The 26,362-nt window shown below is 39.2% G+C and overlaps 1 long non-coding RNA gene across 1 annotated transcript; it reads left to right on the top strand.

Annotated features, from left to right (window-relative positions):
- Positions 1 to 26,005, top strand: LOC141165153 (uncharacterized). The gene is made up of 3 exons (XR_012251071.1): positions 1 to 92; positions 20,813 to 20,997; positions 25,613 to 26,005. It is a non-coding gene; the product is annotated as an uncharacterized lncRNA (long non-coding RNA).
- Positions 26,006 to 26,362: the final 357 nt, after the last annotated feature.

The raw sequence follows: 26,362 nt of genomic DNA, 5'->3' as shown, positions 1-26,362 counted from the left end.
AGTACAGCAAAGGAGGAGATTACACTTTTTGCACGGCTAGCTCCACCTTAAATATTTAAGGTGGCGTGGAATCCAGTGCTGGTGCTGCTGTGGTGCGTAAGTTTTACTGCATATGATCACTACATACTGTATTATGCCATGTCCACTTGTGGTTACTGTCATGTTTACATACATAACAGACCATGGTGACAAAGGTACATGTAAATCCCTAAGAATATTATCAATAATTACCCACATTTTCAGGAAAATAATAAAAAATATCATAAAATGTAATTGTTCACAATATTAAATGCCTACTGTTGCTAATCTACACCAGACATTGTATATGGCTAGACAATAATATTCTCCTAGAAAATAGGAAGTTGTTTTCAGACTCTAGTTATTAATTTTACCTGCACTCTTCTGAATGTTTTGCACTTTTGTAGGCCAGCTGTAGTTTATATACTGTGCTAGTTATATAGGCTACACGAAGCAGAGGATAAAGCACATCATCCAAACAATAGTATAGCATTTTCATAACTGAAATTATAAAAGTCGTTTCTACTTTATGACATAGCAACTTTTTGTTACAGTTTTCTTTCATTGTTTTTTTTTTCAAATTTGTGAAGTCTACACAGTTGCATAAAGGTTGTATCAGGATTTCAAGCAGTAGGTTCTAAGTCCATCAATTGTGATAACACATTTTGTGTGTTTTAAAGACCTGGAAATTTGTTAATGGTGATGCAGAAAGTCCTGTTTATTATTATCATCATCACAGGCATTGTGATTTACGTGGAAGTTATTTGTTTTATGTTGACATACAAAATGTTTTACTACATTTTTCATGATGCTAATTTTAGGGATTTATGACTCGTTTTGCAATTCATTTTAATTAATATTGTTTTTTACTTCATTTAACATTTCACAGTCCAGTGAAATCACAAGTTTACAGCAGACTTGACAACAACCTGATGATATCAATAGTTTTAAAATTAATAAAATTGAGAACAAAAAAAGAAACATGATTAGACAATCAGCAAATTGCCAAAAAGGTAATTTTGCACACAGGAGACATGTTGCTGAAATTTCCACTGAATAGCTGTTTTATATATCAGAATGGCTTAATGTCTGTATTATATACATGGATTTCTGCAATCTCTAAATGAATGGGAAAGTCTTAAAAGTTTCTACAAAAAATCTGACAGGCTGAACATTCCCAACAAATCATGGCACTTTTTTGAAGGATTTTCTAGAAAAGAATCAAATTTCTAAAAATTACTGATATTGAGCAGATTTATATCAAGATTGTGAGCCCTGGCAGGCAGGGTCCTCTCTCCTCCTATACCAGTCGGTGACTTGTTTTTGTTCAAACTATTATACTTGTTGTCTGCTATGTATACCCCTTTTTCACATGTAAAGCACCATGGAATTGATGGCACTATAATAATAAATAATAATAATAATAATAATAATATCAACATTGTTTTATTGTAATTCTTTTGTTTACTTTTGCAACTAACCTATACTGATGTTTAATAAACGAGTATGCACTTTTTGTTTAGTCAGTTTTAGTAATAGGACCAGTAAATATTAAATGTGTTTTCAATTTTGTTAAAATAAAAAACAAACAAAAAACAGTACAGTTACCAAGTGATTGGGGGGGGGGGGTTAGATTAGTGAAGTGAGGGGATTAGTCTGTCTAAAGAGATGTGTTATAAAAGCATGCTTAAAAATGGAGGGGGGCTAAGTATTAATAGGAGCTTCTAAGGTAGTGCATTCCAGAAAACTGGTGCAGCACGAGAGAAGTCATCTCAAAAAAATGTACTGGATCCATCAATGAGAAAAATGGCGATTATGAGGATGTTAAATGCCTTATCAGGTCATACTTCTACTTTATATCTACATAGTTGCACAGCTAGATGTAACATTGAATAAATATTCAAAAAGGATGTATAAGGATAAATTTAGTATAACATAGCAAGAATATTAAAGAGGCTACTGTGAACCCAGGTAAAATTAAGTATGACCTGGTTGTAGGTGCTGCATTGTGTTATGTTCATGTGGTCATCTGATGCTGTTGAGAAACTGCATTCTGTTCTCAGAATAACTTATTTTGGGGCTGTTATCTACATGCTGCACAGTTACTCTGAAATGATGATGTTGGCATAGTCATATAACCACACTGGTATCTAATCAATGGAGATCCAACTGATATGAACCCAAGAAATTGTTTTAATGGAATGGAAATTGAGTTAGTTAAATTCATTCCTATTTTCGAGGCATTTAAATGACATCTTTCATTAGTCTTTGTCCAGCTTTAGGCTTTGTTCACAGTAGCAGTTCTCATTATTGTTCTGTGCTTTCTTTAATGGATTTCATTAATTTCTATGGAATATAAGCTCATGACAAAACACATTGTCTGCATTACATCATAAAAGCAACAGCAGTTAAAGGTGTAATCCAGGATATTTTTTTATCCATAGGGTAGCTGCTTTTGAAAACAGTAGCTCCAGCTCTACTCACTTTCTACTGCTTCAGCATTGCTTGCCCGCCACTGCTTTATTGATAGGCTGCAGCGGTGATGTAATGACTAAAGCCCATGTGACCACTGCAGCCTGTCTATAAAGACCAGAGCAGAAGTGGAGATGCAGCTCTGAAGCGGGAAAAGTTGGGTGTGAGTCTGTCATTTTCAACAGCTACAACCCTATGGATAAAAAAATATATTATTTTGAGTCATCCAACACCTTGAAATTATGCAACGTCTTTGAGCAGTTGAGCTGCTGGGAACTCCACAGATTACTTGAATGCTGGACTACAAGATCTCTGAAGGAGCTGTGCCCTTTTAGGCTCCTTTTGGCATTTTCCTATGTGCAATATACAGAAAGAAAGAATCTCTATGCAGAACTTCAAAGTGAGACAGTAAATGCTGTTGCGATCCAAAGAGGTAAAGGGCTCGGCAGCTTTTCTTTTATTTCTAGTATCATGATTGCAACATTCAGACTCCCACGACTTAAAACTTGAGACACATTTTTATTTTATGTCACCCTTTATCCAGGGATCCAGGCAGATTCAAAGTGGCGTGAGCATGCTGTAATGCATAGAGCTGGCAAGAGGCGTGAGCTCCTTTAGGGTATGTGCCCATGATGCAGATTTGAAGCAGAAATTTCCTGAGCATTTTTTCCTCTCCCTGGCAGAAAAAAACACATACAGATGTTACATGCGTTTTTTAAGCGTTTTTACATGCATTTATGCATGCGTTTTTTCAAGCGGTTTTCCAAGCGATTTTGAGCATCACTCAAATGCATTTGGAAAAGGGCTTGTCAATATAAGTTGGTCACACAATATAAATCCATGCAACTGGCATGGATTTATATTGTGTGACCAACTTATGAGGAGAGTTCTGCTTTCAAATGGTGCATCTATAGTAAAAAAAGAATTAAAAAGTAAAAAGAAAATAAAAACCTTATACTCACCTCTCCGGCGGCCCCCGGTTGTGCTGCTGATTTTTCCGCAATGATAATCCGCAGCGGAAATTTCCGCAGCATGTGCACAGCACGTGCGCATTATCATTGGGAAACGTGGCAGACATTTTAACAAGCGATTTTAATGCTTTTCCGCGGCAGAAATGCCGCTGCAGAAACGCATTAAATCCACATCGTGGGCACACAACCTTACCTAGGCAACCGGACAGTCTGAGCCTGGATAGTGGCCGGTAACTTAGGCAATGAGCTGAACACTATCAAATTAATTTTTGAGAATGGAGATTTTTAATAAGAAGTAAGATGCAAAGTTGCTTGTTTTTATAAGTAATTTGCAATTTTAACATGAGAACTTGAGAAAACCCCTTTTAAGGTACTACTGATCTGATAGAGGTTATCGGATGAATATTTGTGGATATCCTTACTTTTCCTGATATTCTCCATATAACATATTGCATAACAACCTTACCCAAGTTGGAATTTATCTAAAAGCACAATTGTAAGATATACAGTATGTAAATGCAAAGATATAAAGAAGCAATACATGACATCTTCCCTTGTAAACCTTTACATAAGTCAATATATAGACAGTAATTGCAAGTACATTCAGGGCTCACTTGTAACCTACATAAAGTAAAGACAAAATACTTTTGAATATTCATACGAATGGAGCTTGTTATAATTTAAAAGCATTATCAAGTTAAAGGGAACTTGTCATGTAAAAAAACAATATTAACTTGCAAATATGAGGCGAATCTGCAGGTTAATTGCATTGTGAAACTACCCGGCGCCTGCACTGAGAACCCCGCTGCCGGGAAATGAACTTTATTTCTCCTGGCAGCCTCCGGCTTTCAGTCTTAGATGTGTAACTGGAGAGGCTCCAGTCACCGCTCAGTACATAATGAGCAGTTTCTGTAACCTCACCCTGGCACAGACTGACTGATGGCTTGGCATTACAACCAGCTGTCAGTAAGTGCTGGGCCATGGTTATAGCCGCCACTCACTATGTACCGAGCGGTGACTGAAGCCGGCTCAGGTACACCCCTATTACTGAAAACCCTAGTGTTATGGGCTTACCTTGTGAGGTGGATCCTCTAAGCCCAGGTCCTGGTGGGCAAATAGATTCCGGGTGTTGATACAGCAGGCAGGCAAATCACGCGGTAAACATGGACTAGAAGCAATGGAGGCCGCAGGCAGACAGGACCTCGAAAAGCAGGTATGGAGTAGGTATTAAAAGCACTGGAGACCACATGCAGACAGGACACTGGAAAGCAGATACTAGAAGCAATGGAGGCTGCAGGCAGACAGGACACCGTAAAACTAAGAGTCTTAATACCAAGACATCGGTGTGTATCTTCGTGGACCTTACAGAGGTCTGGGAAGATAATCACATGTGATCATGCCAGGCCACTTGCAAAACCTGGCATAGAGCACATCAGTGAGCAGTGGCCATAGGAGAAGGTGATGAAGCCCTGCCAAGCAGGGGCAGACGCATAACACCGAGGCTTCCAGGAGGAATAATGTTAATTTCCTCCCAGTATCAAGGCTTTCTTTGTGGGCACTGGGCTGCTTCAGAATTCTATAAATGTGCAGATTAACCCCATATCTGCAGGTTGATACCATTTTTTTTACATGACAGGTTCCCTTTAAGTCAACAGATGCCTGCTTAAAGGCCCATTCACATTGTTCGGGGGCAAAAAAAATCAATAATACGATCTGTTCCCATATACAGTTGCTTCTGAAAGTATTCACCCTCCTTGGCATTACCTCACAACCTGGAATTTCACTGTTTTTTTTTGAGGGTTTGCATCAGTTCATGTAAAGAACATGCTTACAACTGTGAAAATGTGGTTTGCTTTTTATTGTGAAGCAAACAACAAATAGGACAAAATAACTGAAAAATTCATTGTGCATAACTGTTCACCCCTTAAAGTCAGTACTTTGTAGAGCCTCCTTTTGCGGCAATTACAGCTGCAAGTCGCTTTGGATAAATTACTATGAGCTTTCTACATCTTGCCACTAGGATGTTTGCCCATTCTTCAAGGCAAAACTGCTCCAGCCCCTTCAAGTTAGATGGTTTTCTCTGGTGAACATCAATCTTCAAGTCTGACCACAGATTCTTAATAAGATTAAGGTCTGGGGTTTGACTAGGCCACTCCAAAACATTTACACATTTCCCCTTAAACCACTTGGGTGTTGCCTTAGCAGTATGCTTTGGGTCATTGTCTTGCGGAAGGTGAACCTTCACCCCAGTCTCAAATCACTGACAGACTGAAACAGGTTTTGCTCAAGAATATCCCTGGATTTTGCACCATCCATCTTCTCCTTGATTCAATCCATTTTCACTGTCCCTGCTGCTGGAAAATATCCCCACAGCACGATGCTGCCACCACCATGTTTTACTGTGGGGATTTTGTTCTTGGTGGCCAAAAAGTTAAATTTTGGTCTCATCTGACCACAGCACCTTCCTCCATACATTTGAGAAGTGTCCCACATATCTTATGGCAAACTTAAATGCCCACTCTTCCATAAAGGCCACCTCTGTGGAGTGTATGGCTTATTGTGGTCGCATGGACAAATACTCCAGTCTCTCCTTGGGGACTCTGCAGCTCCTTCAGGGTTACCTTTGGTCTCTGTGCTACCTCTCTGATTAATGCCCTCCTTGCCTGGGCTGAGAGTTTTGGTGGGTGGCCCTGTCTTGGCAGTTTTTTTTGTGGTACTATGTTCTTTCTATTTGATAATAATGGATTTGATGGTGCCCCGGGGGAACATCAGAGATTGGGATATTTTTTATAACCCAACCCTGACTTCTCAGCAACTTTGTCCTTGGCTTGTTTGGAGATCTCCTTGGTCTTCATGGTGTTTGGTTAGTGGTGCCTCTTGGTAATGGTGTTTCAGCCTCTGTGACCTTTCAGAAAAGGTAAAGTGTATATACTGACAGACCATGTGACACTTAGATTGCGCACAGTTGGACTTCCTTTCACTAAGCATGTGACTTATGAAGGTAATTGCTTGCACCAAAAATTTTTAGGGGCTTCATAGCAAAAGGGGTGAATACATATGCACATGTCAATTTTTAGTTATTTGATCCTATAAATTAATTTTATGCTTATATTTTTCTCACTTTACTTCACCAACAGACTAGTTAGTGCTCATGCATCACAAACCAATCGGATTACAAAAATATTTAAACACAGGTTGTAATGTAACAAAATATGTAAAAAGACAAGGGGGTGAATACATTCGCAAGCCGCAGTAGCAGGCATCTTTTCAGCAGCACATCCCCTGTTTACATATGCGAATTGCACCCATTAAAGGGAATGTGTCACCCCCCTGGGCGATATCAGACCTCTACTATGGGCATACAGGTGACAGAAAAGTAAATCTATACTTACCTGTATGGCCCATGGCAGAGGTCTGCTTGCAGAGAAATCTGGTGTTATAAAGTCTGTTTTCCAGAGGCTTGGCATCCTGGGGACGCCAAGCAAACCCCTCCTATCTTCTTATTATTCCCCTAAATCGCCGCCTCTGTGCTCAATTACCATATTCCCCCCTCCCCTGCACGTCACAGGGCCCTGTGACAGACCCTGTGACGTGCCCTGTTCTGCCTCCTCTCCAGCGCATGTGCAAAGTGCCGCTCCCACGGAGCATGCTTTATTTTCCTCTGGCCCCGTTTGGGGCAGGGGAAGGGGGGAATATGGTAATTTAGCACAGTGGTGGCAATTTAGGGGAATAGTAAGCAGATAGGAGGGGTTTGCTTGACGCCAAGCCTCTGGAAAACAGACTTTATAAAACCAGATTTCTCTGCAATCAGACCTCTGCTATGGGCCATACAGGTAAGTATAGAGTTACTTTTCTATCACCTGTATGCCCATAGTAGAGGTTTGATATCGCCCAAGGGGGTGACACATTCCCTTTAACAATGATTTAATGACCCGCATAAATCAGCTGATGAATATAGATGGGTGAACCTGAACTTAAACTTAAAAGTTTGGGGTTCATACCGGACAGTTAGTGTCCAGAGCTAAACTCCGAACACGGGCTTCTCCCTGACGTCTGTTGCAATATTCGGAGTTGCAGAGAAAGAGAGATTTTTTTTCAAGTTCAAAAGTTCGGGTCCCCATTATTTTCAATGGGGTTCGGGTTCTGGTTCAAGTTCGGGTACAGTTCTGGTACCCGAACCTAGTAATGAACAAGCATTTTGCTTGTTTATTGACTGATTGGCAGCATGTTTACACATTGATAGGGAATTAGTGTTTTTATGAATGCTTGTTCGCTGATTATTATTGGACTTCCTGGACCGACACTGCTCCTCAGCTTTGAGCCCCATGTCCCCCTGAAGATTGTGTGACATAAACAATGTCACATGAATGCTGCAGCCTATCAACAGCAACTGATCGTCTGCAGCCTGCACAGTTCCAACAGAGCAGAGGAGAGGTGCCCATCAGCGGTAAATATGTATTTCTTTTTATTTTTTGCAGCACATTGGGGACATTCATATTGGGTTGTCCAGTGTTAGACATCCCCTTTAATTCACAAATAATTACTTAGAATGCACTGTCCTATAGCTATCCATTTGTGTTCACAAATGCCATGCATACAATTTGTTACAACAATCCATGTTTGCTATAGTAACCAATCACATCACCTCTGAAAGTTGAAATGTAAATGGTTACTATAGGCATCACAGATCTAGGTCAATACAACCATTTATTAAAATGGTAGGAATGAACAAGATCAAAACTGATCATTGATCTCATCACAACCACTACTAGCATTGATAATAATGCGCAGGATAAATGAGTAAAACAGTCAGTGACATAGTTACATAAGTAGTACTGCAGAAACAAGACATATTTCCATCATGTTTATCTAACAGTTGGGAGCGTATATTGAATAATCGGAAGAGATAGGTTACAACCATAATGCAAGAACCAATCTACTCTAAAAAAAGCAAAAATTCCCTTGTGATCCTGAGTGTCAATGGACTACTAGATAATCATTCAGAACAAGACGTAAGTATTTTAATTACAGTATTTTCTTCTATGAAGAGATCGCATTATTTTTTTAAACTATTGATGGTTCCCACTGTGATTCGCTCCTGAGATAAACTATTGCACAGATTAACTGCTCGGAAGGTAAAGATGCCTTGTCACCTCTGAACATTTTTTTCTCCAGATAAATGTTGTGCCCTTTGTCTTTTGAAGGGTTTTTACATGGAACAGGTTTTGACTTTTTTTGTATGGGTAGTTTGTATACCTATATAAATTAATCATGTCCCCTTCTGATGTCATGCCTTGTCTGAAGACTAAATACATTTTAGATTCTTTTTATCTTTCCTCATTACTAAATTTCTCTATATCCATCAGCTTTGTGGCGCTTTTGTGTACCCTTTCTAACTCCAGTACATTTCTATTTTCTGGTGCCTAGAACTGAACTACATATTCCAGGTGAGGTTGCACTAATGCTTTGCAAAGAAGTAATATTACCTCCCTGTCCTGCAAGTTCATTCCTCTTTCAACACATGACAATACCTGGCTGGCCTTAGAAGCCACTGATTGACATTGCATTCTGTAATTTAGACTGTGATCTACAAATACACACAGATGCTTCTCTACAAGTGACTCTCCTAGTTTTACAAAAAGCTATAACATATGATGCCTATAGATTATTAGTACCCAGATACATAATTTTACATTTATCCACATTGAATCTCATCTGTCAAGTGGATGTTCTAACACTAGTTTTGTTCAAGTCAGCTTGTAACCACCTGTGATAGACTGCTCTGCACTGTACTACTTAGTAAAAACAATGTTGAGCATTGATAAAATCATCATCCAGTCAACTCCAGGGCCTCGATGAAACCTGTAGGCGATTTCAAGTTCCATACATAATACTGATATCTTCTTATGTGGAAGAGGATATTTTGGGCACCTCAAGCACTAAGAGACTGGATGGAACTGCTATTTTGGCATAACTACCTCGCAGTATGTGTATCTGCTGACTCCGGCGCCATTTTATTGAAGTAATGCACTACAACGTCAACATAGCAGTACGCACGCGCCAGCCATAGGGATTAATGGTGACGGTCAGCGCATGCGCACTGCTATGATGTTGTTGTAGTAGAATTCTATGTTGACGTTGTAATAGAACTCTTCAATGAAATGGTGAGATCATGGTATGCGCACGCGCTGATTCCAGCGCTGTTTTATTGAAGTAATGTACTACAACATCAACATAACAATGCGCACTTGCCGGCCACAGCACTGCTATGTTGATGTTGTAGTAGAATTCTTCAATAAAATGGTGCCGGTATGCACACGTGCTGACTCTGGCACCACACTGTGCAGGTGCCGCTCATCCCCGCTTCAGACAGAAGGATGCGTCCAGCCTTATATATAATATTCTACTACAAGTCAACATAGCAGTGCGCACGCTCCTTTCGTCGCCATTAACCCTATGGCTGGCACGTGCGCACTGCTATGTTGACGTTGTAGTACATTACTTCAATAACATGGCGCCATAGTCAGTGCGTGCGCATACCACAATCTCTGGTGCCATTTTATTGAAGACACTGTATGTGCGAATTTACAGACAGAGTGTTTTAAAAAAATGGTGCCGGATAGCACGGTATGCACACGCACTGACTTCGGCGCCATTTTATGTACCAATAAAAATGCTTGCCACCCGGGCGTAAAACGGTTTAATAGCTAGTAGATGTATATAACTTAAGGCAATGAGAGACAACCCCCTATATTGGTGGCCATAGAATAAAGTAGTACATAAATTAGCCACCATACCCACAATGTGTTATTATGAAACAGGGACCACACTGCCCAGTACCCCAACGAGAGTTTTGTGTCAGCTCCTTCAGGAGTTACTGGGGCATTGCTATCAGTCAGTTTATATAGTACCTGTATTACCTAATGGCCCACCTGTGTTATTTGGCGCATATCAGCAGCCAGTCACCACATCTCTCGTCGTGGCCGGCGTCATGGAAGTCACACTGCGAATATCAGCACAGCGCGACCTTTAATTGAACGCTGGGTGGAGGGAGCGAAGTACATGACTTGGTGGCATACACACGCACCCACATCAGACCAAAGACTTCATATTAGAATTAGGAGGATATGCCAGCATTATGAGAAATATACAAAATCATATAGACATTAAATCACAATTAAGTTTGCAAAATAAATATGGCTAACAGATTTAAAACAATTTTTATTGGTACATTTTTATTTTTACAATAAAATGGCGCCGGAGTCAGCGCGTGCGCATACTACGCTATCTGGTGTCATTTTTTTAAAGACAATATGTCTGCCAATTCGCATATACAGTGTCTTCAATAAAATGGCACCAGAGATCACCGTATGCACACGCACTGACTCCAGCGCCATTTTATTGAAGTAATGTACTACAATGTCAACATAGCAGTTTGCATGCGCCAGCCATAGGGATAATGGCGACGACTGGCACGTGCGCACTGCTATGTTGATGTTGTAGTAGAATTCTTCAATAAGAAGCGAATTCGCATACACAGTGTCTTCAATAAAATGGCACCGCAGTGCGGTATGCGCATGCGCTGAATCACCCACACTGAGCAGGTGCCGCCCAGTTCGGCTTCATACAGAAGGACGCATCCAGCGTTATATACAAGATGCTTCATGTAAATGGCCTAAACTGAGAAACTGGAAACCAAAATATTCACTAAGAGCTAAAGGTGGTTCTTACCAGTGACTACTATCGTAAATACGTGTACGTTGCGTTTCCTAATGCTTTGTAGCAATATGGTATTCCGTGAAATATATATTTTATAGAGTGGTAATTTTGCAACACTCGCAGTATTCCATAATCAAGGCTGATTAAAATATACGTGTGAGGTGCCTGTATTGTAGAGATGAAAAAATTATCCCTAAACTAATAATCCAATAAAACAATTACTATTTTTCAATTTTTAATAGAAGATGTGAAAATGTTTTATGTAATGTCATTAATTTACCATTTACCAAAATACCAGCTAAATTGCAGAGTCAGGTTAGCTCCTGCTGAACAAATCTACCATTATAGCTCCCAGAATGACCTGAATAAAAGTAAGGGTATGCTGGGAGTTATGTAACAAAAAATAGATATAACACCCATCATCTTGTGTTGACCATACCAGTGGTAAAATTACTGATATGACGCAGTCAGAGGAAGAATTAACAAATTACATTCATTCAGTAACTTACAGAACTCTGTTTGGAGTTTCTCCTTCTCTTCTCCATTTTGCCCAAACCTCTGTGACCGTAGTGATCCAGGGTTTGCCGGGGTTTTAGGTTCCTTATTTTTTTCACACAATTATTTTTTACGATCAGAAAACCTCTTCGTAGTGCGATACTCTGTGTCCCTTCAAAATACAAGAGCCCCATATTGTACTAAGAATAAGGGCTCGCTCATACATTGGACGGAGTGCTATCTGATGTTCTATCGGATAGCAATCAGACTAATATTGTTCTATGGGGCGGTGCAGATCAGCGTTTTTTTTTTAATATACCGAATCGGCATGAGAAAAAAATTGCATTGAAGTCTATGGGTGCGTGGAAATCATCGGATGACATCTGAGTGCAGTCTGATTTCCCCAGACTCTCATCCAAGAGAATTGGATCACACTAACCTGACACTTTGATCAAACTCGGATTAGAGTTAGAGCACAGTGTCATTAATATAATCGATCCAATTTTCTTGCATGAGAGAATATATACGCTTGTGTGACCCTGGCCTGATAGTGTCACACACTGTGCTTCTTGAATATACAGTGTAGCACCACAAATGGTGACGCTTAAATATAAAGGAAGTGCAGGAAATCTAGCTTCTCAAACTCATAAAAGGTTTTCTTTAATAATGAAAACAACAATCCAGTAAAAAGATCTAATTTTTAAAATTCATGGTATGATTGTATGCCCAAGGAAAACAGGGTTAAGATAGAGGACATCCTCCCATCTACATGTTTTGGATGTATTGCACCCTTAGTCATGATCATGCCATGAATTTTTAAAATGTTATTTTCCTGCACTTCATTACTATCCACGGCGTCCAGGCAGTAACGCCTTCCCTGTTCCGAACCATAAGGAAATTTAATGCCAGTGAGCTGGATTTTTTCTATATTGTTGTTTTAATATAATACCACTCCACAGTGCTTTGAGACATAACAGTGCCACAAGCCTCATTAAATAGTGCCATAGTTCCCCTGAATAAAAGTGTCACACAAAAAACCACTGAAAGATAAGTTTCACACATTAGCCTCTTGAATGGTAATAGGGCTCTTGAATAGTGCCCATATTACCTTTCTATGATGTCCCATTATAGTGCCCCCCATATTGCTTGCATATAGTGCCCTGAATAACTCCTCTTCATATTAGCCATTCATATTGCCCCTTCATAGAGAACGTACATAATACCCCCACAACAAAAAAGAAATACTCACCTGTCACTGTTACCACTCTAGTATCCAGGGATGCGGCACAGGTTTGGCCTCTTATCAACAGACCTGACCCCTGCAGCACACACAGCACAATAACTTTTTGCATCACAGTAAGGTCAGGTTCATGTGAGCATATCAAAAAATTGTTCAGAGTTTCAGGCTACAACCCCTGGCAAAAATTATGGAATCACCGGGCTCGGAGGATGTTCATTCAGTTATTTAATGTTGTTGAAAAAAAGCAGATCACAGACATGGCACAAAACTAAAGTCATTTCAAATGGCAACTTCAGGGCTTTAACCACTTCGCGCCAGAGCCTGTTTTTGCCTTCGTGACCAGGCCAATTTTTTCAATTCTGACCACTGTCACTTTATGAGGTAATTACTCTGGAACGCTTCAACGTATTCCCCTGATTCTGAGATTGTTTTTTCGTGACATATTGTACTTCATGATAGTGGTAAAATTTCTTCGATATCACTTGCGTTTATTTGTGAAAAAATCGGAAATTTGGCGAAAATTGTGAAAATTTTGCAATTTTCAAACTTTGAATTTTCATGCCCTTAAATCAGAGAGATATGTCACACAAAATAGTTAATAAATAACATTTCCCACATGTCTACTTTACATCAGCACAATTTTGGAACCCAAATTTTTTTTTGTTAGGGAGCTATAAGGGTTAAAAGTTGACCAGCGATTTCTCATTTTTCCAACAAAATTTACAAAAACATTTTTTTAGGGACCACATCATATTTGAAGTCACTTTGAGGGGTCTTTATGACAGAAAATACCCAAAAGTGACACCATTCTAAAAACTGCACCCCTCAAGGTGCTCAAAACCACATTCAAGAACTTTATTAACCCTTCAGGTGCTTCACAGGAATTTTTGGAATGTGGAAGAAAAAAATTAACATTTAACTTTTTTTCACAAAAATTTTTACTTTAGACCCAATTTTTTTATTTTCACAGGGGTAACATGAAAAAATGGACCCCAAATTTTTTTGTGCAATTTCTCTTGAGCGTGCTGATACCCCATATGTGAGGGAAAACCACTGTTTGGGCGCACGGCAGGGTTCGGAAGGGAAGGAGCGCCATTAGACTTTTTGAATGTAAAATTTTTCTGAATAATTAGCGGACGCCATGTTGCGTTTGGAGAGCTCCTGATGTGCCTAAACAGTGGAAACCCCCCACAAGTGACACCAATTTGGAAACTAGACCCCTTAGGGAACTTATCTAGATGTGTGGTGAGCACCTTGCACCCCCAGCTGCTTCACAGAAGTTTATAATATTGAGCCGTAAAAATAAAATTTTCACATTTTTCCCTCAAAAAATGTTTTTCATTCCCTAATTTTGTATTATCATAAGGGTAACAGGATAAATTGCACCATGAAATTTGTTGTGCAATTTCTCCTGAACACGCCGATACCCCATATGTGGAGGCAAATTACTGTTTGGGCACATGGCAGGGTTTGAAAGGGAAGGAGCGCCATTTGACTTTTTGAATGTAAAATTTGTTTGAATAATTAGCGGACGCCATGTCACATTTGGGGAGCCCCTAATGTGCCTAAACAGTGGAAACCCCCCACAAGTGCCACCATTTTGGAAACTATACCCCTTAGGGAACTTATCTAGATGTGTGGTGAGCACCTTGCACCCCCAGCTGCTTCACAGAAGTTTATAAAATTGAGCCGTAAAAATAAAATTTTCACATTTTTCCCATAAAAAATGTTTTTCATTCCCTAATTTTGCATTATCATAAGGGTAACAGGATAAATTGCACCATGAAATTTGTTGTACAATTTCTCCTGAGTACGCCGATACCCCATATGTGGGGGAAAACCACTGCTTTGGTGTACGGCAGGGTTCGGAAGAGAAAGAAGCGCTATGTTGGCTGGGATAGGCAGCAGACACCATGTCACATTTGAAGAGTCGCTGACATGCCAAAACAGCAGAAACCCCCACAAGTGACCCCATTTTGTAAACTACACCTCTCAAGGAATTAATCTAGGGAAGTAGTGAGCATTTTTTAATTTTTAAATTTATACCATTGGGCAGTGAAAAAAGCATAATTATATTTTTACCACAAAAAAATGTTTTGCCCTCAGATTTTACATTTTCACACAGGGCAATGGGTAAAAATGGTGCCGAAATGTGTCACACAATTTCTTCTAAAAGTGTCAATACCCCATATGTGGCTGTATCGTACCACTTAGCCATACGGTGAGATTTGAGGGGGAAGGAGCGCTATTTGACAATTGGAGAACAAATTATTGTAGAATAGGCATTTGGATTTGGGAGCACAAAATTTTCTGAATTTCTTTTGGGGGCAAGGACCATTTTGCTTTTCCAGAGCCTTTCTGCTACCAGTAACTTGGAAGTCCCTTATATTTTTAACAGATGATGGAACTTAGTGGGGACTAGCTTTTTTTGAGGACTGAGTTGAAGCTTTTATTGGGAACATTTTACGTAACATTTATCCGGCGCTCTAGGCTGAGCACTTACATCGGGGTTTCCATCTAATTTTCCAAGTGATGTAATTCAGATGAAACCCCTGCAGGATCCATTCACTGTAATGAGGCAGCAGAGTTACTCTGGACTCCGTCTGGCCTCTGTTTAGTGGTGTCCTTTTTTTCAGAAGTGCACAAAACTGTGGCCAACCGCACTTTTATGCACGCCTAAAACAAATGACACCGTGGGATCCCAGGCTAGACGGCATCCACAGTGGCCTATATCTGCCTCATTACAGGGAATCTTCCATCATGGGTTCTGGCTGAATCACGTATTTCAGAGATTTACACGGAAACTCTGGTGTAAGTGCTCAGCGCAGAGCACAGGATAAATGTGAGCAGAGCCTTACTGGGATCTTTGGGAGACATAATAAACAAATCAGTAGCAGGTGAATAATATTTGTTTTATTTATTTTTTATGCCGTTCCTAGTGTGATATAACTGATTAGATTACTTTATTCTTCGGGTCGGTGCGATTACAGAGATACCAGATTTATATCGGGTTTTTATGACTGACAGCTGTCACACACTAAAATACGCTTTTTTTGCAAAATCTAGTTTTTGCATCACCATATTTTGAGAGCTATAATTTTTCCATATTTCGGCCGATAGAGTCATGTGACGGCTTGTTTTTTGCGGGACGAGTTGAAATTTTTATTGGAACCATTTTTGGGCACGTGACATTTTTTGATCGCTTTCTATTCCGTTTTTTGGGAGGTAAAGTTAACAAAAACAAACACTTCAGGAATTGTTTTTTGAGTTTTTTTTTATGCCGTTCTGCGTGTGGTAAAAGTGATCAGGCAGCGTTATTCTTCGGGTCAGTACGTTTACAGCGATACTACACTTACTGTATTTTTTTTATGTTTTGGCGCTTTTACACAATAAAACAATTTTATAGAAAAAAATATATTTTTTTTGCATTGCTTTATTCTGAGCGCTATAACTTTTTTATTTTTTGGCTGATGGAGCTGTATGGCGGCTTTTTTTTGCGGAACAAGATGACGTTTTCAGTGGTACCATTTTTATTTCTATTCTGCTTTTTGATCGCATTTTTTTCCACTTTTTGTTTGGCGATATGATGAAAAAGCATATTTTTTTGCTCCGTTTTTTATTTATTTTCATTACGGTGTGCACAGAAGGAGTTAATTAGTGTGACAGTTTTATAGCTCGGGTTGTTTCGGATGCGGCGATACCAAATATGTGTACTTTTTTTGGTTTTGTAATAATTTACGGATTTATTGGTTTAATATTTTATTTATTTATTTTTATTTATTTTGTGATTTTTTTTTTTAAAAGTTTAAAAACTTTTTTTTTACTTTTTTTTTACATTTTTACTTAGTCCCTGTATGGGACATTAATTTTTATTTTTCTGATCACTGATCTCATGTAATGTAATACACATATATTACATTATATGAGATCTTCACTGACTGTTTCAGTCAGAGTCTCCTGTCTGACTTCAGCTACATACAGGCTGAAGTCAGACAGGAAGGACACCATATATGGCAGAGCTGGAGGCGGTCATGTGACCTCCAGCTGCCATAGCAACCCCAGGTCCTCAAACGAAACGGAGGTCTTCGGAGGTAAGTAAGACGACCCCCTCTCTTCCTGCTGTCTCCTATATGCCGCGATCACTATAGATCACAGCATATAGAAGACAGCAAAGGGTTAACATCACTGGGACCTGATCTAATCAGGTCCCGATGATGTACCCTGTCAGAGCTAACGCTCTGCACCGGAATCGCAGTGCTTGCAGGACCCTGGGGGTCCTGAGCACTGCGAGACCACCCACCGTTTTTAAACGTCGGCGCTGCACAGAGCCCGGCAAGCGCCGACGTTTATCTACAGTGGGCGGTCGGGAACCGGTTAAGAAACACTTACGCCGACGTCAGCGGTTGCGTGACCCGTCACATGACTAAATGACGTCACCGCAGGTCCTTTTAGTCTACCACGAGCTGCCGGCAAACCAGGACAAGGACACCGGGGGCCATCAGAAGGTAAGTATAATGTATATTTTTTATTTTATTCTTTTTTTTACAGGTACTACCCGGGTCTGGAGGAGAGTCTCCTCTTCTCCAAACCCGGGTACCATCCGCACATTGAACCGCATTTTAGCCGCATGTCCAGATGTAGTGATGTGCATGTCACGCAGTCCAATGCAAGTCAATATCGGCGAAAACGCCGCGATTCCGCAAAATAATTGGTAGTGCTGCGGATTTTTCCACAATGATTATCATTGGGGAACATGGCAGACCTTCTACCAACCAGTTTTTAAGCATTTCTGCGGAAACGCTTAAAAAACGCATAGTGGGCACACAGCCTCAGAGTTTCATGCAGAAAAGTGGGATAATTTTTTTTTCACTTGTCATCCATATGCAATCCATTTCTTTTACAGCAGCAGCTATTAATCATTTACAGGACCATTTACAGTTTATTGTTATAGAATAGAATTGCAATGTATCTATAAAAAATGGATGCTATACTGTGGCTCCATATGGCATTCGGGTTTTTTTGCGCACCCATAGTCTTAAATGGGTGATTCTCATCCAATTTACAGAAGAAACTAGTACTTGCTGTGATTTTTTTCACATACAGATTCGGTCAGTGAAAAAAATCGTTCATCTGCACTGCCCCATTGAATACCACTTGTCCAAGTGTGATTAGTTTTTTTTACTGGATAGCACATTTTTTCCACTGCCGAAAATACTATTGTGTGAATGAGCCCCCAGGATATGTGCACACAACATCTTAGGGCAGGCAAACCTCCCGAATTTTTCATGAGGGAGACGCTTCAGGAAATGTTGGCATTTTTTTTTTTCCTGCAGAGCCTTTTTAGCATTTCTTTTTGTCATTTCCTAACAGCATCTTGATTTTTTTTAAACCACTGATGTTTTTTTCAACGATCAGACAATAGAAAGTTGATATCCCATCCTGGGACAAGGTAAAAAAAAAGTAAAAATAAAGTTTTTAAAAATTGTAAAAATATATATAAAAAATACTAAATAAAGAACAAAAAATATATATATTATACCAATAAATGTATTTATTTAATGTAAAAACAAAAATAAACAAATAAAGTACATATATTTGGTATCACCGCATCCGGAATGACCAGATCTATAAAACTGTCACATTAGTTAACCCCTTAGTTAACACCTTAAAAAAATAAAAAACGTGGCAAAAAACGATGCTATTTCATAATAGCTCTGAACAAACAGTGGAATAAAATGCGATTAAAACGTTGAATGTAAATAAAAATGGTATCACTGAAAACGTCATCTTGTCCCTCAAAAATCAAGTTGCCATATAGCTCCATCAGCGGAAAAATAAAAAAGCCATAGCTTTCGGAATATAGCGATGCAAGAACAATTCTTTATTTTTTTATAAAATTGTTTTTATTGTGTAAAAGCGGCAAAACCTAAAAACAAGACATAAATTGGGTATAGCTGTAATTGCACTGACCCGAAGAATAAAGTTGTCTAATCACTTATGCAGAGTAAAAAATAAATAAAAACAGCTCTTGACCTGCTGCCTCCCAAAGATAACAGTAAGGCTTGGCTCACATATATCCCACTTGCACCGGGGTTTCCATGTTAATCTCTGAAATATGTGATTCAGACAACCCCCGGCAGAAGATTCCTTATAATGAGGCAAAGACAGACACTGTGGACGCCGTCTGGCCAATGATCCGGCGGCGTCTGTCTTTTTAAGCGTGCATCAAAGCACGGTTCTTCTCCGCCCAATAGTATAAGGTTCTGTGACACACATGTGTTGTCAATATGATCACTGAACTCTTAGATGAATTCATTAAGGAGTGTAGTTTGTAAAATGGGGTCACTTATGGGAGGTTCTGGTGTTCTGGCATCTCAGGGGCTATGCCAATGTGACATGGCACCCTCAAACCATAACAGCAAAATCTGTATTATTATATTGTGCTTCTTGCCTTCTGAACTTTGTACTGTGCCTCAACAGTAGTCTGTGACCACATATGGGGTATTAGCATACACAGGAGAAATTGTGCAATAAATTTTACCATTCATTATCTGGTATTTACCCTTGTAAAAATGAAAAAATTGTGACTAAAGCTACATTTTTGTGGGAAAAAATTTCATTTTTTTTATTTTAACGCTTAAACGTTATAAAATTCTGTGAAGCATGTCTGGGTTCAAGGTGCTCATCACATCTCTAGATAAATTAATTGAGGGGTGTAGTTTGCAAAATGGGGTCACTTGTCAGGGTTTTTCACTGTTTAGTCACATCAGTGGCTCTCCAAACACAACATGGCACCCACAGACTTTTCCACCAAAGTCTGCACTCAAAAACATCACTCCTTTCTTTCGGAGCTCAGCAGTGTACCCAAACAGTAGTTTTCCACCACACATGGTGTATCGGTGCATTCACGAGAAATTGCACAACAAATTTTAGGGTCTGTTTTCTACTACTACCTTTGTGAAAATGAAAAATTTGGGGCTAAAGCAACATTTTTGTGGGAAAAATGTATTTCTTCCATTTTCATGGCTCAACATTATCAAATTCAGTGCAGCATCTGTGGGTTCAAAGTGCTCACCACAGCACTACATAAATTCCTTGAGAGGTGTAGTTTCCAAAATGGGGTCACTTGTGGGGGTCTCCACTGTTTAGGCTCTGCAAACCAGACATGGCATCTGCTATCTATTCCAGCCAATTTTGCACTCCAAAAGTCAAATGGTGCTCCGTCCCTTCCGAGCCCTACTGTGTACCCAAACAGTAGTTTTCCACCATATATGGGGTATCAGTGTACTTAGGAGAAATTGCAAAGCAAATTTTGGTGTCTGTTTTCTCCTGTTACCTTGTGAAAATTAAAAATTTGGCGCTAGAGCAACATTTTTGTAGGAAAATTTTATATTTTAATTTTTGCCTTCCACATTGCTTTAATTCCTGTGAGGCAGCTAATGAGATTAATAAACTTCTTGAATGTGGTTTTGAGCACTTTGAGGGGTACTGTTTTTAAAATTGTGTCACTTTGGGTGTATTCTGTCACATTGGCCCCTCAAAGTCACTTTAAATGGAATGTGTTCCCTAAAAAAATGTTTTCTGTAAATTTTGTTGAAAAAATTAGATATTGCTGATAAAATTTAACCCTTCTAACTTCCTAATGAAGAAAAATATGTTTCAAAAATCATAGTGATGTAAAGTAGACTTGTGGTAAATGTTATTTATTAACTATTTTGTATGACATAACTCTCTGGTTTAAAGGCATAAAAATTAAAAGTTTGAAAGTTTTGCCAAATTTCTGATATTTTCACAAATAAACGCAAAAAATATTGACCTAAATTTGCCACTAACATAAAGTACAATGTGTCACGAAAAATGAATCTCAGAATCACTGGGATATGTTGAAACGTTCCAGAGTGACACTGGTCAGAATTGGAAAATTTGGCCTGGTCAGGAAGATGAAAACAGGCTTCGAAGTGAAGGGGTTAAAGTGACTTCTGGCTCACACAAAAACCCTAATGTGATCTAGCGAGTTGGAATTGGAGTCACGTGAATAAGAAGAGGCAGGAGCAACGCTAGAAACTGAGGAGACCGCAATCGGTGAGTAAAGTAATAAACCTACACTTCACTACGTATACATTTACACAGGTTTGGGGGTGCTACGTTCTTGAAGCTACGTTCCCATGATGAGCTTTTGATACGTTTTTGACGCTGCATATTTTTGCTATGTCATAAACGCAGCGTCTTACAGATCCAGCCAAGTGGATGGGATTAATAGAAATCTCATTCCCACTGTGCTTTTTATTACTCAGCGTATTCTAGCCTGCGGTGTGTGTTTCACATCCACAGTATGTCAATTTCTGTTGTTGGTACGCTGAGTTTTCTGTGTGGAATTTCCCATAGATTTGCATAAGATGCAGAAATTACGCAGGTAAAAAACGCACATGCGCTTTTACTGCATTTCCGCAGAGGAAACGCATGAAAAACGTATGTATTCTGCACCTAAATATGTCAATAAAGTTTTGTCAGAGCCAAATATCAGGAAGCATCAAAAACAGAGCAGCTTTATTTAAAGCATAACACACCAACAAGAGACAAAAACCGCAGCATCAAAAACGCAATAAAACGCATGTTAAAAAATGCACTCAAAATCCAATAAAAATGCATGTAACCTAATCTACATAATGCAGAAAGTGGGAAAGATTACGTAATGCAGAAAGATTAATCCAGCGACTGTGGGCAGTAGAATTTTGTAAAACGTCCAGTTTATTTTGTACACATTAAAATACAGTGCAGAATGTTGCAGCCACAGGGCTAGACTTTAGGAACAATAATCCTACGTGTTTCAGCTATAGGAAGCCTTAGTCATGGATCATGGATATTAATAATTTACATAATGGTGCAGAAATTCTGCAACATCAAAAACTCAACAAAAGCTTTAACAATACAATTTGGTCCATAAATCGAGTACTCCCATGCCTCTGCAGGGAACACGTAGGTGTGCGTGAGTATGCTTGTGCTGCTGACAATTATCATTGTGCATTTTTCTTCAAGGAGCTAAATTGTTTTGTAACTTTAGGACTCTTCAAATGGTGAGAAAAAATGTCCAATTATTACCAGATATAGTAAATCTGCTAACAGAATGGTGCATGGCATAAAGAATAAATAAGTTCTATGCCTATACTACAGCCCCCCCCGCACAAAACTAAAGGAGGAAAAGATCACAAAGTATATGTTGGTTCACAGAATTGTATCCCTCAGTGACCTAGTGAGGGATATTTCCAGATAATAAATTATTGCCTGCAGATCATTTAGCTACAAATATTCATTATTATAAAGAAACGTATAAACTAAGTTCCCATGATGAGTGCTTGATGAGTTTTTGATGTTACAGATTCTGTGCAGTATTTCTATTAGCTAAATTGGATCTTTACATTTTTGAGGGTATTTTTTTACATGCATTTTTAATGTGTATTTTTTAGCTGTGTTTTTGTTTCCTATTGGTATGTTATGTTTTAAATAAAACTTCTTTTTTTCGGATATGTCCTGTTACTTAGCTTTGATAAAGTCACTTTTCAGTAACATGTGTTTTTTGTGTATTTCTACTGTGGAAATGCACTAATACCGCATTTTTTTTACCAGTGGATTTTTCTCTTCTTGTTCATGTCCCATTCAAGTCTCTGGGGAAAATACGCAAATAACTTACCGAAAGAGAATTTGATATGTTGCGGATTTCAGTTTCAGCTATGTAAAAAAGGACAGTTGTGATAAGATTTCTATAAATCCCATCCACTTTGATGGAACTCTAACAACCTGCTTTTTTGTGCAGCAAAAATATGCCGAGTCAAAAATGCACCAATTTTCATCATGGGAATTTGGCCAAAAGATCCAAACATAAAATATATTTATGCAATATAATAGGAAAGATTATGGGCAGATCTAACATTTCTGGTTTAACATACAATGTCTCTGGTGTATGATGGGGGTGGTCAAGGCTAGTAAATTATATTCATACATGCACCTGTGAAAGGGTTAAGAAAGAACATACAATGTAGAAGAAGCTGTAAATCAAAAGACTAGGGGTGGACCTGTTTACAAGCAATAAGATTAAATAATATCCTGTTGACAAGCATACTATTATCCTTAGAGCGCACACATACACACGCACCTTTTAAAATGACACTGCAGCATGCAATGTGATAGGGGCAGTGACACAACTCACTGCTTGACACGCAAGGACCTTATCATCTCAGTATGGACACATTGGAGAGCAACACACTGATGTTTCCAGGGCTGCCTTCAACAAGCTCTGCAATGATATGTATGGCTGTCAGTAATAGAGAAAAGTAATATCTTAATAAAGCCTTATAATATATGAAAAGCTCTGAAAGATGTTAGACAAAGGAAAACTAAATGCAAAGAATACTTTTTTTTGTAAGTCAGACTAAAAGAAAAGGTCAAAAAGGGGGCTGCACTTTATGATATCCTTATGCCCTAATAAGCCATAGGGACCTTGACTCACTTAAAGGGGTAGTCCAGGACATTTACATTTATGGTCTATCCTTAGGCTAGGATCTGAGATAATCGAGCCAATTGCGCAAATGACAATCTGATCAAACTCTGATCAGAGCTGGATCCGAGTGTCAGCATAGTGTGATACGATTCTCTTGGATGAGAGAATCTGAGCACACTGTGAGGAGAAGATGGAGAACAAAATTTCTCCATCTTCTTCATTCTGTGATTGCGCAGAAATCTGACTGGACTCAGATGTCATCCGAGTGCAGCCGGATGATTTGCACGCACTCATTGACTTGTATGGCCGAGTGCGATCTGATTAGATCAAACTCAGACATGCTGCGATTTTTTTGCTAGTCCAAGAAAAAAATCGGACATATGCGCAGCCCCATAGAATAACATTGGTCCGAGGATGATACAATCTTTTGTCAGCTGGCACTCAGACAGAAAATATGGTGGTGTGCACCGGGCCTTAGGATAGATCATCAATATATGATCAGTGGAGTGCAACACCTGACATCCCCCGCCATTCAACTGTTCCCAGTACCAGGGACCAGAAGTGCTCAGTTGCGGAGCTGCACAGCTCCGTCAACTTTACAGCAGTCATGGCTGATCAGCCGGGGTGCCGGGTGTCACACCCGAACTGATCAGATATTGATGAGCTATCCTAAAGCTAGGTCATCAATATTAAAGTCTTAGACAACCCTTCAATGATACAACCCCTTTAATTATTGTATGATAAAAAGCTCTGCAACATCTTTAATATACTTTGGCCCGGATTCATCATTTGTGTTTTTTTTGTCCTGTGGTATTAGATGCTGTTTTTTGTGCCAAATTCATCAAAATGGCACATGCCACTTATGAATTTGGCGCAAAGTTACTTTTTTCCTGTCTGGGAACTGTTTTCTTAACTTTTGGTGCCTAAAGTCACAAAAACTGCACCAAAATTTTGGCATATGCAAAAAATACACCAGGGGGGACTGGAGTGAAGTTGCGCCAAATTTTATGACATTTTAAAATGTCGCAATTGATGTATCAGGCTAAAACACCTGGAATTGCTAGACTCAGCCCACAAAGTGGAAAAAAACAGGTGAGGACATAAAAAATAGACTTCAAAAAACGAAATAGAATAATGAATTGGGTGCAAACAAAAAAAATGGCGCAAAACAAATGTGGAACATTCAGATGATTAAAATCTGTTCTCAGCAGATGGTTTGATGACACGATAGGGCAGCACGGTGGCTCAGTGGTTAACCACTGAGACACCGTGGCTATGCAGGACTAGGGTTCATGTTTGCCGAGGGGTTTCCTCCCACACCCCAAAGACATACTGATGTGTGGGCAGTTACCTAAACAAGGAGTGTGTGCCACTTGGTGGCTCTATACTTTAAGTATTCACATTGATAGGGTCCTGGTATTTTGAGAAACGCCTTATCACGGCTACCAGGTACACATGAATTGGCCAATTTATGCGCTAAGATTTCTCATTTATTTCTATTTTCTACAGCAGTAATGCTATTCATATTTCATATATTTCATGTTCGCATACTCAGCGTTACAGAGTGCTACTTTGTTTGTTAGTTATATATTGAGATTGCTGCTCCTAGTAAGCACCTGTTCACGCCTATTTCTTGCTTTGGAAGTGTTGGTCAGTTTTCTGTTTCTATGTATAAGCTTTGACTGAGCACTCCACCTCTATGCCACAGGCGATTTTAATTACAGCAGGATCTTATTATCCCACACATAAGCAGACGGATGTCTCTTGGAGAGGTATTCACATTGATAGGGTCCTGATATGTTTGAGAAATGCCTTATTGTGGCTACCAGGTACACATGAATTGGCCAATTTATGCGCTAAGATTTCTCATTTATTTTTATTTTCTACAGCAGTAATGCTATTCATATTTCATATATTTCATGTTCGCATACTTAGTGTTACAGAGTGATACTTTGTTAGTTATATATGGAGATGGCTGCTCCTAGTAAGCACCTGTTCACACCTATTTCTTGTTTTGGAAGTGCCAGTCAGTTTTCTGTTTCTATGTATAAGCTTTGATTGAGCACTCCGCCTCTATGCCACAGGCGATTTTAATTACAGCATAATCTTATTATACACATGAATTGGCCAATTTATGCGCTAAGATTTCTCATTTATTTTTATTTTCTACAGCAGTAATGCTATTCAAATTTCTGCTTACAGCATGGGAGATTGCTCAATATGGACAAGCGAAAGAACGGTCAATGTTCAGGAGTGCACAGAGTATCCGGGAGGCAGAGAAGCAGTGGACTCTTGAAGAAAGATGAGACAAACTCTTTAAATACTTGTTTTTTCAAACAGACTTATGTCATATAACCATAGCTCTTGGCTCGTATACAGTGTGACCTGGTCACAGATCTGTCCTCAACTAGCTGCTATATTGCATCATCTTAAACTTTATATCCGTGTTGGCTCAGAAACTGGCTGGGTGACTGGTTCATGTAGCTTTATGTATATTCCTCATCCACTTGCCAAGTCTCGTTCCTATGACAAAATTTAGAGCATTGTATGTATTATGTCACTCTTCCAATGTTATTTACATTGTAAGCTCTAAGAAGCAGAGATCTTTCTCTTTTTGTCTCATTGTTTGTTCATTTGTTTTCATTATTTGTCATATTAGGTGAAGTTCACAGACATACAGTGGGCTCCACTTTGCACTGCATTGGGGTTTCCGTTGGAATCTTGTTTTTTTGTGAATTACGACAGAAGCCCTGACAGAGCCCCGATGGAGTCATTCACTTCAATGAAGCTGACGGAGTCAGTTTGGATACTGACTTCTGACAGAAACCTCGACATAGTGCTCAACCAGGGGCTTACATTGAAATCATAGTGCCCCATAGCAGAAGTTTTAATCCCCCCCACCCCACAAAAAAGGAAAAAAATATATTTGTTGGGTCACATAAGAGACTATCT

This window comes from Phyllobates terribilis, unplaced genomic scaffold, assembly GCF_046119375.1.
Source record: "Phyllobates terribilis strain yellow unplaced genomic scaffold, ASM4611937v1 Scaffold_11__3_contigs__length_659146591, whole genome shotgun sequence".
Lineage (NCBI taxonomy): Eukaryota > Metazoa > Chordata > Amphibia > Anura > Dendrobatidae > Phyllobates > Phyllobates terribilis.
The sequence above is the reverse complement of the archived record's forward strand: the minus strand, read 5'-3'. Positions and strand labels throughout refer to the sequence as shown.